At 52.8% G+C, this 14,637-nt stretch overlaps 1 protein-coding gene and 1 long non-coding RNA gene across 2 annotated transcripts in view; one reads left to right on the forward strand and one right to left on the reverse strand.

The window, feature by feature from the left end:
- ELAVL1 (ELAV like RNA binding protein 1) overlaps positions 1-14,069 on the reverse strand; it is a 47,010-nt gene extending 32,941 nt beyond the window's left edge. The window contains exon 1 of the mRNA XM_075546169.1: positions 13,995-14,069. The gene's annotated coding sequence lies outside the window, so the exon portion shown is untranslated. The remainder of the gene's footprint in view (positions 1-13,994) is intronic.
- Positions 2,418-12,123, forward strand: LOC142444848 (uncharacterized). The gene is made up of 5 exons (XR_012783936.1): positions 2,418-2,527; positions 3,181-3,224; positions 3,943-4,068; positions 6,021-7,928; positions 11,020-12,123. It is a non-coding gene; the product is annotated as an uncharacterized LOC142444848 (long non-coding RNA).
- Positions 14,070-14,637: the final 568 nt, after the last annotated feature.

The following is a 14,637-nucleotide window of genomic DNA, read 5'->3' on the forward strand; positions in this document are numbered from 1 at the left end:
CGGCGGCGGCAGCGGCGGCGGCAGCGACAGCAGCGATGGCCGCGGAGGGGCGAGCTGAGGTCCAGTCCCGTGGAGGCTGGGGTCGGCTGCGGGTGGTAGGCCGAGAAGCGACGGCCCTTATGGAGAACCCGCCGGGTACCTGCTGTTTGGCCTGCCGCCCTGCAAGGTAGGAACGGTCACTCCGCCAGAGGTAAGGAGATAGGACCCGGGTTCGAATCCTAAACCGGGTGTTTCCGCGCTGCGTGCCGTTGGGCAAGGGCTGACGTCACCTAGCCTGGCCTCAGTTTCCTGTGTTGTGAGGCGGTGGTGTGAGGAGCAGGGCCTGGGATGTGGTTAGGCTTCCAGCTATGTGCCCAGAGCTAACGGACCTCCCTGGGCCTCTGACATTCCCATTAACATTTTATTGAGCGCCTACTGGATGCCTGTCACTTAACCGAACACTCATCGGGCTGACGGTCTGCATGAGCGCTTAGGAGAAATACAAGTGCGCCACGGGTGCAGCCATTTGTGAGATTTCAATATTCTGATAGCCTTGTTCCAAAAAGAGCAAGCCAACATCCCGCATCTTTTATTTATTTTTTTGATTTTCAGAACGCATCTTTTAAGAACGCATTTTAGTCACTCGGTTGCGTCCGAAGTATTCATTTGAAATGGAGCCAATATAAGACATGAAGAAGGCTTTTCCCTCTTTTTTTTTCTTCATTTGGACGTGTCTTTAGAATCTGCGGTGGCCTGATGGGCTCTGTGTTGGCTGGCTAACCTCAAGAGCAGAGGTGCAAACCCCGCAGGCGATCCGTGGGAGAAAAATGAGGCTGGCTCCTCCAGTAAAGGTTTATAGCCTCAAAAAACCCCGTGTAGGGTTACCACAGGGCGGGGTTGACTTGAGGGCAATGGGTTTAGGGTTCGATGGGGTTTGATCTTCAGACTCTGGTGTGTCTTTTCTATTCACAGCACATCTCAAGTTGGATTGGCTACTTTTCAAGGGGCTCAACCACTGCCCAGCGCCAGCGACTCTCTTTGGGGACCATATCATGCATGAGGAAGCAGCAGAAAATAAAGCCAGGGTTGAGAAAGGGGTCAGATGAAAAGTAAGAATGAGGGAGCGAGATGGGGAATGGCAACGCTGCAATTTACAGGAGGATAGTCGAGAGGGCCTCGTTGCCTCGGAGAGATATTGGCATTTCCTGAAGGTGCTGGAGAACTTGGAACCAACAATAAGAGATGATTCACTGTTTGTGCAACACAGTCTCCGAGAGCTGTCCGCGTCCAGTTCTGTAAGCGCTACCACCATTTGATTTTGGGGGCCCTCGATGTGTGGCCAGTGCTACTGAGGAACCTGGGTGAAGGAAGGTATAAAAAAAACAACGCCTGTACAGCGGTGTGCATACCGAGAACCCAGAGCTTGGAGAAGATTGAAGTTGTGGAGGATTTTGTCTTGCTTGGATCCACTATCAATGTTTACGGAGCAGCAGTCAGGATCAAATGACACACTGCATTCGGCAAACCTTCCACACCAGACCTCTTTAAAGTGTCGAAGAGCAAGGAAGTTACTTTGAGGACTAAGGTGCACCTGACCCAAGTCATTAGTATTTTCAGTCACCTCATATGCTTGTGAAAGTTGGATACTTAATAAGGAAAACTGAAGAAGAATTTATGTATTTAAATTATGATGCAGACAAACAATACTGAAGGTACCATGGACTGCCAAAAGAAGAAATGTCTGTCTTGGAGAATTATAGCCAGAATGCTCGTTAGAAGCAAGGATCAGGAAACTTTGTCTCCTATATTTTGGACATGTAGTCAGGAGAGAGCAGTCCCTGGAGGAGAACATCATGCTTGGTAAAGTAGCAAGGCAGCAAAAGAGAGGAAGACCTTCAATAAGATGGACTGACAAAGCAGCTGCATCGCTGAGCTCAGACACTGGAATAATTGTGAGCATGGAGCAGTGGTACAAGACCAGGCAGTGAGACTCACAGGGGTCACCGTGAGTCCAAACCACCTCAACCGGCAGCTCACGACAACAGTACCAGCCTCCAACTTAGGTTCCTTTAAATGTGAGCATCCTCAGGTACATAGACCCCTAGGACTTGTGCTTCCCCAGGGGGACGGCCCCAGTTGAATGCCAGTGCAGCAGGCCCTTGGAAGGGGCCGGTTGAGGCTCATTAAATGCTTAGTGTTCATTCTTCCCTGTAATGTGGTGGTCCCCATGAGGCTGAGGGAGGACCATTACTCAGTCATTCGTTAGTCCCGTTACCAATGTATAGAAGCTGGAGGAGACTGCACAGAGCCCCCATACTTCCCTTGAGGATTCAGTCCTTCCTTACATGAGTAGTGGTGCCAGTGAATGAGACCAGACTAATACGGTGTATGTTAAGTGGTCTGGGCTTTTATCGAATATCCTTTCTCTGTTCCAGGCTGCCACCCAGAAGGCCATGTAACATTCGGTTTCCTGCTGCCTTACGCCCCACTTGACTGCGGCCGCTTTCATGTGTGGATGCCCCTGGGCTCTTTGAGGAAGCCTCTTCAGGTAAGTTGTCACTGCTAACTGAGGAGAAGTGGATGGTTTCCCAAACAGGATAAACAGGGCTGGGGGCACTGCTGCTTCAGCGCGAGCATTCCCACCTTCTGTTCAGAAGGCACAGCTTGATTTTGACCAGCACACCACATGCTAGGAAGAAAGGCTTGGTGCTCCACTTCCAGAAATCAACCTGTGAAATTAGGTGTTCATGAAACAGTTTAGCAGGAACCCTGGTAGCCTAGAGGTTATGAGTTGGGCTGCTCACTGCAAGGTCAGCAGTTCGAAACTACCAGCTGCTCCATGGGAAAAACATGAGTCTTTCCACTGCCGAAAAGAGTTACGGTCTTAAAACCCACAAGGGGGAATTTTGAGAACAACAAGGGCAACGAATATATAAGGGTGCTTTACTCAATTGATGTATGTATGGATTGTGATAAGAGTTGTATGAGCCCCAATAAAATGATTTATTTTTAAAAAAGAGACACAAGGGGACCCTACCCTGCCTGTTATTGTTAGATGTCATTGAGTCAGTTATTACCCATAGCAACCTTCTGCACCACAGAACGAAACCCTTCCTGGTCCTACGCCATCCTCACGATGGCTGAGCCCACTGTTGCAGCCGCGGTGTCCATCCATCTCATTGAGGGTCTTCTCTTTTTCAGTGCCCCTTCACTTTACCAAGCATGATGTTCTTCTCCCTGGACTGGTATGTTCCCACAATACGTCTAAAGTACGCAAGATGATAAGGATGCAGTGAGTCAGAGATTAACCCACTTGGAATCTCCAGAACACAAGTTCCCAAACTTACTCGGCCTATCACCCTTGTTTCCAGAAAGAAAAAGTATTTTTGCTTAGTTCCCCCCTGGCAGTTAGAAACGTTTGTGCTAATCCAGGATAAATTGCAAGGATCTGCTTTTGCAGCCCCCCAGGATCACTCTAGTGCCCCCCATACTGGCCACATTGGTAAACACTGTTCTAGAATGTGTACTGGTGTCATGTACTTATAAGAGTGAGTCAAATAGTACTACTACTATTTGAGTTTGGGGGTTACAAACCGCCAGGTCAGAAGGTCGAAACCACCAACCACTCCACGGGAGAAAGATGAGACTTTCTATTACCACAAAGAGTCCAGTCTCAGAAACCTACAGGGACAGTGCTCCTGGGCCTATAAGGTGAGCCAGAATTGACTCAATGGCATTGAGTTTGGTTTGGGATCATCCCAGTGCCCTCCAGGGGGCGCTGTCACTTCGGGAAACACTGGGTTACCCAGAGCAGCTGGCAACAGGGCCTTCAGAAGCACACAGAGCTGGAAACAATAGCTTCCCACACGGACGTTTTTTGTTCCGTTTCTGTGATTTGGTAGCTGTGCCCTCGCACTGACCCTGCTGTGGAATACTAACTCTCCTGACGCCTAATATCCACAGAGGCCATTCCTGGCCCGCAGTGCCAGCTAGGCATAGCACAGGAGGACCAGACCCCATCCTGGAATGGCCAGATCAGCAGTTACAGCGGAGACTTGAAGGGTCTCACAGGAGAAGGGGGTCTCTCAGGTAGGTTGGAGCCTGGGACAATCGGAACTGAGGAGGTCAGTGGAGGAGAGAAGACTCATGAGTGAGCAAGGGCTGGTCATACGGGGCCTTTCCAGCCACAGCAAGTGGACACATAGTCCTTCGAGAAAGGGAAGTACTGTAACTTGTCTAGGTGCATGTGGTTAGTAAGTGACAGAGCCGGGATTTGAACCTGGGTCAGCTTCCTCCTAGAGTGCTCTTTTTTCTCTCAGTCTGGATCCCGTAGGAAGGTCTTGGCCTTCAGTTTGTGTGTGTTTTGCTTAGGGGTAAGAAGCTGGGTGAGAGGTTAGGGAAGGAAACGCCAGTTCATGTGAACCTCTGTAATCCCAGAGTGCCCCTTTGGTGAGTTGCTGCCGGGTTGGCTGTAGTTCACGGCAACCCTGTGAGCAACAGATGGAAGCAGTGACCCCATATGATTACTGGCAAGTTCAGGCCTATCAGGGCTGCAGGATCTGCTCTCCCTCACCAAACATGGCATGATTCATAGGTTCCACTGGCTAATTTTCAGTTAGCCCACCAGGCCTTTCTTACTAGTCTTAGCCTAGATGAACCCCTGAGTACTGTCCCCAACAAGTGATCCTGCTGGTGCTTGGAACTCCAGTGACAAAACTTCCTGAGTCCTAGCAGCATGCCAGCCACCTGAGTAGCACTAGTCGGGGGTAGGGGGGGAGAGTGCACTTAATTTCTACGTTCTGGTCCTTTCCGTTAGCAGGTTTGTGGGGTCAGGCCAGCCTTGAGAACGTCACAACCTGAGGGAGAGACGGGCACACAAACTAGTGTGGCAGGGACCAGCAGCACGCGAGCCCTGGGTCTGCCAAGTGGAGAAGGGGGTCTTGTGGACCGAGGGCAGCAAAGGCTGGGATTTGCCTAACGGGGGCAGGGAGGTTTAGGGCGAGGGGGGATGTGTGCTCTCACTTACATGGGATAAGAAAATATGTGGTAACAGTTGGGAGGGAGGCAGAGGGTGGTTTAGGGGCCCGAGTTCACACTCACAGTGGTGGAATGATTTGGGCAAGGACCACGAGAATGGGGGCATGGCGCGAGAAAGGTCCACGACACCGAAGTGTAAGCACGGGAGTTGCACCAGTTGTTCCATTTGTTTCACGTCAAGTTGATAAAAGAGAGTTCATTCAGGAAAGACTTTGGTGGTGTGGGAATTACGCTGTGAAATGCCAGTCCCTTAGTGAGCTCTCTGGCCTGGGAGTCCCGCCTAGGGTTGATGGGGAAGCCGAGCAGAGTAGCCCCCTGGGGTCAGGCCAGCGTCCTGGCCGGTCCACCTGTGTGCTCACCCAGGGCCGAAGCCCTCTATCACTGTGGCCCAATCCCCAGGACTTTATAGAGGAGGGGCCCCGAGTTTTAACCCTGCAACAGGCTCGGGCCAAAGACCCCAGAGGGCCCACAAAGTCAAAACATTGACCACGGAGCCCCTTTCAGGAAAAGGCTGGCCACCCCCTGTCCCCCTCAAGCCCAAGCTGCCTACTTCTCTTTCCCAGCACCTTATGAAATGGGCCTGTTCCTCGGCAGAGGGCCTTTACCCAGGTGATGACATGAAGGACCTCGAGGGGACGAGGAGCCTCGGGCTGCTGGGTGGCCTGGGTTATCACAGGGCCCTTCCAGATGGAGGCAGCAGGGCCAAAGACAGCAAGAGGGGAAACTGCTGTCCTGCTCACGGAAGGTGAGGCAGGGGCAATGGGCCAAGAAGGCAGGCAAAGACAATCAGTTATCGTCCCCTCAAGCCTCCAGGAGGGACTGTCCCCAGGGAGACCCACGTCAGTTTGGGTTGTCTCAAGCCACCAAGTCCATAGCTGTGTGTTAGTGGGACCACAGGGGACTGACTACCTGTCACAGGCACTGAACCTCTAGTAAACTTGCCTTTTAGCCTGGCGTTTAGAGGCGAAGCTGATGTGATCCTTTGTGTGTTTGTTTGTTTGAAGGAGGAGAGCCAGAGGCATGCTGGGACAATGAACTGAGGAGGAGGGAAGCCATGAAGGCAACCGAGGAAGGAAACGTCCCAGGGCTGGTGACCTGCGTCTGTGGTTGCTGCTAAGGCACCTCGAGGGGAAAGAGCCCTCTCTTCAATAAATGGTGCTGGGAAAAGGCGGTCCGTGCCTCACAGCACCCACACTTCCCAAGTTAACATGATCAGCCTGGAGGTGCAAACCTAAACCACAGGAGTGCTTAGAACGGGTGGGGAACATCGGGCTCTGGCCATAAAAGGTCAACATCACACGCTTCACCAAAGAGAAGCCGTTCTAACCATTACATTAGCCGTGAGTTAGTGAAATGTTTTGACCAGTATGGCCCCCAAATGATGTTCTAAAAATCCAACTGGCCCTTGTCAGAAAAAGTTCCCCACCTCTGCCTCAAGAGAGCAAATAGGGGCAGTGCAGTGTGGCCTAGCTGTCACCTGATAAACAGAAGCATGCACAGCAAAACACCTCATTCAAAAATAGGATCTTGTAAAAACGAAACATTTGTGCATCCAAAGATTTTGCAAAACAACATGAAAAGACAAGCTACCAACTGGAAGAACGTCTGCAGAGAGTGCCATGATTGTAGTGGCCCAAATCCACAGAAGACATTTGACAAGAGCACAAAGAACACAATCATAGAAATGGGCAGAAGATGAACACACAAAAGAGGACATTTGAGTGGCCTCCAAACACTTGGAAAGGTCTCAGCCTCATGAGCCATCAACCCACTGCCAGCTAGTGGATTCCAACTCAGCATAACCTTGTGGGGCAGCATCACGCTGGCAGGCTGCCTCGTCTTTCGCTGTCAGAGTGGCTGATGGGCACAAATCGCCAACCTTTCAGTTAGGAGCAGAGCACTTTAACCACTGTGCCCCCAGGACACCATCAGAGAGATGGTAATCAAAACCACAAACGAGATGCCATTTCGCCCCCACTCGAATGGGCAAAGAATGTGGGAGAATCGGGGCGGTGTGGGGGGCGGGGGGATGGAACCCACGACTGTCAGGTGGGTGAGACTGCAGAATGGTCCAGCTGTGGAAAACGCACGGCGGTGCCTCAGAAATTGGAAATGAAAACAAACCATACTAAGTGCCATCGAGTTGGTTCTGGCTCACAGTGACTGCAAACGGTCCTCACAGTTGTTCCCATGCCAGAACCACTGATGCAGCCGCTGTGTGTCAAGCCCTCTCACGGAAGGACTTCCTCTTTTCCTAACCATGTCATTGGAACCTTAGAATTCCATCTCAGTCGATCGCTAGAACCTCCTTAGACCAACCGTAAATGTTCCTGCTGCCAAGTCGGAGCGCCCCCTGCGGGTTTCCTAGACTGTGAGGAAACAGCCCAGTCTTTCTCCTGAGTTGCTGCTGGGGGTTTCCAGCTGCCAACTGGTTTGCCAAGTGGGTCAAGTCACAGCCCACCTCATAACCACTGCACCTCCGGGGCTCCCTGTGACTCAGCAGTTCCACTCCGCAGTACAGCCCCAACCGGCTTGAAAGCAGAAAGCACCCCCCTCCCCCCAAAGAGGCTTGGACACCAGTGGTGGGTGCAGCAGTCTTGCCAGGAGCTAGGTGGCAGAGACAACCCGTATGACTGCTAAACATGAACCAGATGAGCAAATGTCCATACCCGCAGTGGACACAACTTGGCCAACCGGCGAAATGATGTCTTGCTCAGGCTGCAGTTTGGACGGAGCTCAAAGACGTTCAGCGGAGTGAAATAAGCCGAGCACAGCTATAGTTTGCCCTCGCTTGAAAAGCCAGGAGAGGCAAGACCAGTGTCCTAGTGGCTACCAGGTGCGCGAGAGGGTTATTGCTTCTGGAGTGTCCAGCTCGAGTTTCACGGTGAGGGGACCCGGAACCTGGTTAAGAGGTAGGTTGGACACTCGTGCACCAGCACAAGCTGGGGTGAGAGACATCGGCAGATTTGGCTCCTTGGTTGGGAGATTGGAGTTGTGGTTTCCTTGGACAGCCAGTTAATGGGCTTAATAAGGTGTCTGATGCTGCTGCTGTTCTATCCCTTTGTGGTTTGCTTAGTGCCTGAGGTCTGACAAGCTTGCTCCAGGCCATTCCTGACCCAGCCCAGCCAGTGGTCTCTTCCCTTGGCCCTAGGCTCGGCAAAGGAAGAAGGCGTGCAGGAGGAGGCAGTGGCTTGTGTGTTTATCTCCTTGGCCCCAGGCCTGAACTGGATGGTCCTGGCTCTCATCACTGAACATTTTGGTCCAAGATATCCTAGTGCAGGGGTCCTGAAACTTTTTAAATGGGGCTAGTTCACTGTCCCTCAGACCTATTGGAGGGCCGGACAATAGTTTTTTTTTTTAATTATGAACAAATTCCTATGCACACTGCACATATCTTATTTTGAAGTGAAAAAGCAGACGGGGCAAAAACACCCAGCGGGCTGGATAATGTCCTCGGTGGGCCGCATGAGGCCCGTGAGCCGTAGTTTGAGGACCCCTGATCTAGAGGAATCCTTATCAGAAGGGGGTAAAGGCAAAAGAATCTCAGGTGTTTATGGACTCTAGATTTAGGGAGGCGCTCTGGTGGTGGAGTGGGTCATGAGTGGGCTGCTGACCTCGAGGTCAGCAGTTCAATATCCAGCTGCGCTTCAGGAGAAATGAAGGCTTTCTACTCCCATGAAGAGTTAGTTTCTGAAAGCTGCAGGGGCAGGCTTGCCCTGTCCTGTCAGGTCACTGAGTGTGGTAGTGAGTGAGAGAGCCTGACCTCCCGAGATAAAACATCTGAAGTCATCCGAAAGCCGAGTCATGTTGGGTGCTGTCCAGTCCGTTTTGACTCGGTGACTCTGTGCACAACAAGGAAACACTGCGTGGTCCTGCGCCCCCTGGCAATGGTTTTGGGTTTGAGTCCACAGTTGCAGCCACAGTGCAATGTCCGTCCATCTTCTGGAGGGCCTTTGCACTGTCCCCCTACCAGGCATGATGGAGAAGTCTCCACGCCTTCGCTTCTAAGGGCCAACTCTGGTTGTCTTGCCAAGACGAGCAATGGTTCGATTACATAGTAGAAAGAAGCCTGCCCCGAGTGATGGGCTCTTTTAAGAACCCTCTGTAAGAGACCGAATCCACAATAGCAACTGGAAAGATTAGACAGGAACCTTAGGGCCTTAGGGTGGGGCGGGGGTGGGACGAGGAACAGTCCAGGGAGAAGGCTTGCACAGCACAGACTGCTGAGTTGTCAGTGTGAGAGCCAGTTGCTATGTGTTTTGCTCCGGCTTTCCCCGCAACAAACTACATAAGGAAAGAAAAGAAATGGAGTGTGGGGGTGCTCCGCGTCTCAGAGGTGGCACCCGGAGGGAGGTGGTTGGATCGGGAGAATGGCTGGCTCGTTACCACACAGGGAAGGTGGGGAAGCCTAGGGCCCCTGACAGAGGACAGAAGCTGCCAGCTCAAACAGACCCAGCAGGCCCGCTGGTGGCGGCAGGCTTTGTGGCACAGGAAGCCCTGTTTGCTTTCATTAGACTCACTAATGAAAGTGAGGAGCTGGCTTCTGGGTTGGGGGCTGGGATGGGCAAGGAGATTGGTCAGCATTGAGGAGGAAGTGTCCCGCCTCTCCTGGACTGCAGAAGGGACCCCCAGGTTGCTGACCCAGCTGCACGGGGCTTCCCCAGCAGGACTTTCACCCAGCCTCTATCTGTGCCTAAAGCCAAAGGCCGTACCACCTACCTCTGCTTGGCAGAGTGCCCGAAACAAAGTTCCCCGCATGCCACAAACAGCACACTCAGCTGCCAGCCACCATATTGGAGGCTCAAGTCTGCCCAGAGGTAGCTCAGAAGAAAGGCCTGGTGCCCTACCAGAAAGCCAGCCAGCCCTCCAGAGCACTATTCTACTCTGACACCGTGAGGTCGCCCTGAGTTGGAATGGACGAAGGCAGTTGACCACTGAGACGGCCCCTCCCCGGGGTAACGTGGGTCTCTGACCCCAGCCAGCTTGGGCCCCACCCATAACCCTTCCAGGCCAGCAATTCACGTATGCATTGTTATATAAGAGTCGTGAGAGCCCCCAATAAAATGATCTTTAAAAATAAAGGAAAACTAACAGTGGTGGCCACTTTCCCTCCAGTGGGGTCCACAGGTCGGGTACAGCCCCAAGCAACTGTGTGCCTCTGGTCACTGTTGACCATGCCCTCTTATCACTGTAGATACTCCAATAGCGCCCACTTTCGCTTTCAGGCGCTGCGGCCCCTAAACCCTCAGTCACCTTTGAGCCTCCAGTGACTCACTGGGATGTTGACATTCACTTTTATTTTAGCTTTCTATTTTTAATCCAGCCGTTCCTCGCTCTTGTTTTTTCCCTCCTGCTTGGCTCCTAGTGAATGTTTTACCTATCCTTGTTGGGCTTTTGCAGTGATTTAAAAAATATTAACAGACACAATTCAGTGATTTCTCTTACCATCCAGAGTGGCGTAGCTTTCCCCACCATCGTTCCAGGCCCCTCCCCCCAGGGAGGAAGCCCCGCCCCCATCAGGCAGTGGAGCCCATCCCCTTCCCCCCCAACCCAGCGAACCTCTCTCTCCCTGTGGGTTTTGTCTCCTGACACAACGTGACTGTAGATTCGGCCAGTCCATCACTCCTTCCCACCCCCCCCCCACCCCCAATCACGATCCGTTGAGTCTATCCAGCCATCCTTTGATGGACATAAACATTGCCTCCACCTGTGACCTGAGTGTGAATGTTGTCGGTTGCCCTCCGGTCGGTTCCAACTCATAGCAACCCTATCAATGTACAAGAGAACGAAATGCCATGCCGCCCGGTCCCGCACCTTCTCTCCATTCTTTTTTTTTTTTTTAATCAATCCCTTTATTGGAGCTCTTTTTATAAAAAAACATTTTATTAGGGGCTCATACGACTCTTATCACAATCCATACATATACATACATCAATCGTATAAAGCACATCTGTACATTCTTTTCCCTAATCATTTTCTTTTTTTTTTCTCCTTTTTTTACAGGTATCAGGTATCATCACATTCCATAGTTCAATCACATCAAGCAGTGCTGTACAATTGCTACCAAAATCAGTTCCCAAACATTTTCTTTCTTCTTGAACTCCTTGCTAGCAGCTCCCCGTTCTCCCCTCCCTCCCCCATCTCAATTGTCCTTAGGTGTGAGCCCATTGTTGCAGTCACCCTCACTGTATGGGGTCCATCTGGTCAAGGATCCTCCTGTCCTCCCTTTTCGCTGCCCCTCTACCATGCAAGATGCACTACTCCAGAGACTGGGCTCTCCCAACGTGGCCAGAGTCTCCCCATTTTTGCCTCGAAGGAGGAGTCTGTACTTCCACGGAAGACGCTGGTTCTTGTGGCAGCACCATAATGAATAATATCACTAGGAAAACTTGCATACACTTTCCTCCCTCTGAATACCTGCTTTCCGTTCTTTTGGGCAGCTACCAGAGACTGGAATTGCTGGCCATTAGGGTCATGCGAAGCAGCCCTGGTGGTGCATTGGTTAAGCACTCAGCTGGTAACCAAAAGTTTGGTGGTTTGAACCCGCCCAGAGGTGGCTTGGAAGAAAGGCCTGGCAACCTGCTTCCAAAAGGTCGCACCCCTGAAGACCCTTACAGAGCACGGTTCTACTCTGCATGCGTGAGTTACCAGGGGCCAGAGTTGACCCCAAGTTTCCAGCAGTGAGGACCACATGGCCAATGTCTACTAGCTTGCAGAGAGGCTAAGGGAAGCGGAGACCTCTGGCCTAGGTAGGCCGTCAAGTTGTCCCCACCCAGGGACTCATGGAATATGGGACAGGGCCCGAGGACCGAGCAGTGTCTATTTGCAACATGGTACCGATGGGCACATGGACTCAGCAGGTCACAAGTCGGCATCAACTCAGAAGCTACTGGTTCAGTGTAAGATGGGACCAAGGTCTCAAAAGAGCACAAACACTTTATAAGACATCTGACCATTGGTTCTCTGTAAGGTGCCCTCACCTGCTGCTGCCAGACCAAGAGCTCCCGAAGAGGGAGGGGTACCAAGTACCCCAACAAGGGTTCCATCCCAACAACTCTGCCCTAGTTCAGTGCTGGCATAAGTCAGGCATCTCTTTATCTTTGCTGCTCAGTGTCCCTATTGCTCGTATAAAACCCGCCTGTATTTATCTTTGGGGGGTGGTTGGCAACATCGCAAAGAAACCCACAGATAAATGTTCACAATGCAGTTTTTAAAAGCCACAACGAGTCAAAGCATGCCCTGAGCCTGAAGCAGAGCTGGTCAAAACCCTGGCATCCTGTCGCCCCCATCACCGCTCCCCTCATGGAAGGGGCTGGATCCCAGGGACTAGCCCTGCGGAGGGACATGGCACAGTCCTCCTCTGCACCAAGGTCAGGGTAGCACGCATGCCACTGCTTCCCGCACCTGCCTGTGACGTTAGCAAGGCTCTCCGCATCGCATCGGGCTCCTGCTTGAATTGTGAATCAAACATCAGCCAATCTTTTCTCTGTGAAAAGAGTGTGGTCCTGGGGACTAGGATATGTCATAGGTCAGGGACTGCCTGTGTTCAGAATACCACATACCATCCTGCCTCAGCAACTCCTGTATTCCTTGTGGTATCGCATAACCTCTGCCCCAACAGATAAAGATCTCCCTCCCACCACTGGGCGTGACTGCAGGGAGGTCAGAAGCACCCTGGGAAGGCCTTGACAGCGAAAGGAGAGTGAGCGTAGTTTTCGCTATCTTAAAAGCTCCTGCAGGTTGATAACAGCAAAAGGAGCAACGGGCAAAACAGAGAGACTCAGGGCCCCAAGGAGGCCAGAGGGGTCAACACACAAGGGAGGCCCAAGGGCAAGGGTCAGAGTCAGCCCAGGTGAAGGGCCTTCTCAGTGCCGCACAGACCCCGCCTTGTGCTTTCTAAGGCTGCGGGGTGGGGGAAGGGAGGGAGACTCAGGAAGAACCTGCAGGCCATCCATACTCAGCTGGGGTATGACCCTGTGGTAGTGGTGGAGGAGGTGGAGGTGGAGGTCATAGTGGTGGTGAAAGCAGGGCTGGTAGAGGTGGAGGTGGTGGAGGTAGTAGAGTTGGTGGGTGCAAGTGGAGCTGGTAGAGGTGGAAGGGTTTGGGGAGGAGGAGGAGGCCCCAATCGGATCCGAGTAGTCCTGGTGATAGCAGCCTGTCCTCCCGGATTTCCTAGGCTGTTCCTGGTGGGAGAGTGTGTTACCAGCGGAACTGCTAACCACAAGTGAGCGGGCCAAACCCGCCCGCTGCTCCCAGGGAGAGGGATGTGCCTGGCGGGCCCCATAAGGAAGCCTTACATACAGAGGGTCAGTATGAGTTGGAATCAGCTCTAGGCGGGGGTGGGTGGTGGGTGGGAGGGTGTCACGTTTTTGGTTTGGTTTTGTTTCTGTGGGGGGCGTAACAATTACCAGTGCAGAGTACCACGGCCTTTCTTCTGCAGAGCCTGGTGGGGGCTTTGTGCCATTGCCACCGGTGCTGGTTTGCAGCCGAGCACAGCTCCGACAACCCCCCCCCCCTGTGATTGGGCCACTAGCATGACTCTGAGACACCAAGGGGGAGTCAGGGTCCCTCTTGTAGGGTCTTTCCCCCCAAATACAAGCATCTGAGTCGCTGGCCCTGATTGGATGGGGACCTGCTGGTGGGCTGCCCAGGTCACTGTCTGCGTGTCCCAGTAGAGCTGGGCTCAATGGCTGGACTTTAGGAGGCCATGTGCCAAGCCTTGCCTCCTAGGGTCCTCTGCAAGGATTCAAACTCCCAACCTTTCCTTTCCTTTAGCAACTGAGCTCCTTAGGACCTCAGCCCTCGGGGGAACCTGTCAGTCACTACGGAGATCACCTCAGCCACCTGAGCCAAGCAGGGGATCTCTTCCTCAGTGGGCCCACCCAGGGCACGCCAAGGGAACCTGCTACTTTTGCCCACCCGCCACCCAACCTGCTCTCAGGAAGCTTCCAGAAGATGCCGGTCAGCTGCCCACTCACCTTTCCAGGGGCCAGGGCTGCTCTGTGCTGTGGGAGAGCGTGCCTATTCTGAGTTCCTGCTTCCTGCCACCTCCAAGGAAGCCTTTCTCCTTTCTCCTCCCCTTCCCCCTGCTCCCCCCTCCCCATCCCCCTTTGTCAGAGAGAGGTCTGGGCCAGGAGCCACATTCCAGAGACAGGAGGGCTCAGCCCACACAATTCTCACTTCCGGAGCATCTGAGGGTCACCTGGAACTAGAAACAGCTTCTCTCTCCCCAGAAAGCAGGGAGGCGGAGGGGGGAAGAGAGGTCACCCAGTTGAAATTCCCGTGCCCGCTCCAGGAGTGTCCACCAGAGGGGAGAAAACTCTGTCAATCTTCCAAAGGCCAGCCATTGAGAATGGTGGGGGAAGGGAGGGAAGGGGGGTTGGTCAGGAACCTGGAGACCAAGCCCCAAGATGCTCTTGTGACTTGGAACGACTAGATGGGGAAAACAGGAGGCCAGGTGGTATCATCGTAACATGTTGGGCTGCCAGCTGCAAGGTCATTTCAAAGCCACCCGAGGCTGACTCCTCCTCGGGGTTTCCATCTCAACAGTGCCCAAGCGTGCTATGAGTCGGCATCCACTTGATGGCAGGGGCAGATTTTCTAAGAGGGGAAAACTCAGAC

This window comes from Tenrec ecaudatus, chromosome 1, assembly GCF_050624435.1.
Source record: "Tenrec ecaudatus isolate mTenEca1 chromosome 1, mTenEca1.hap1, whole genome shotgun sequence".
NCBI classification, from domain to species: Eukaryota; Metazoa; Chordata; class Mammalia; order Afrosoricida; family Tenrecidae; genus Tenrec; species Tenrec ecaudatus.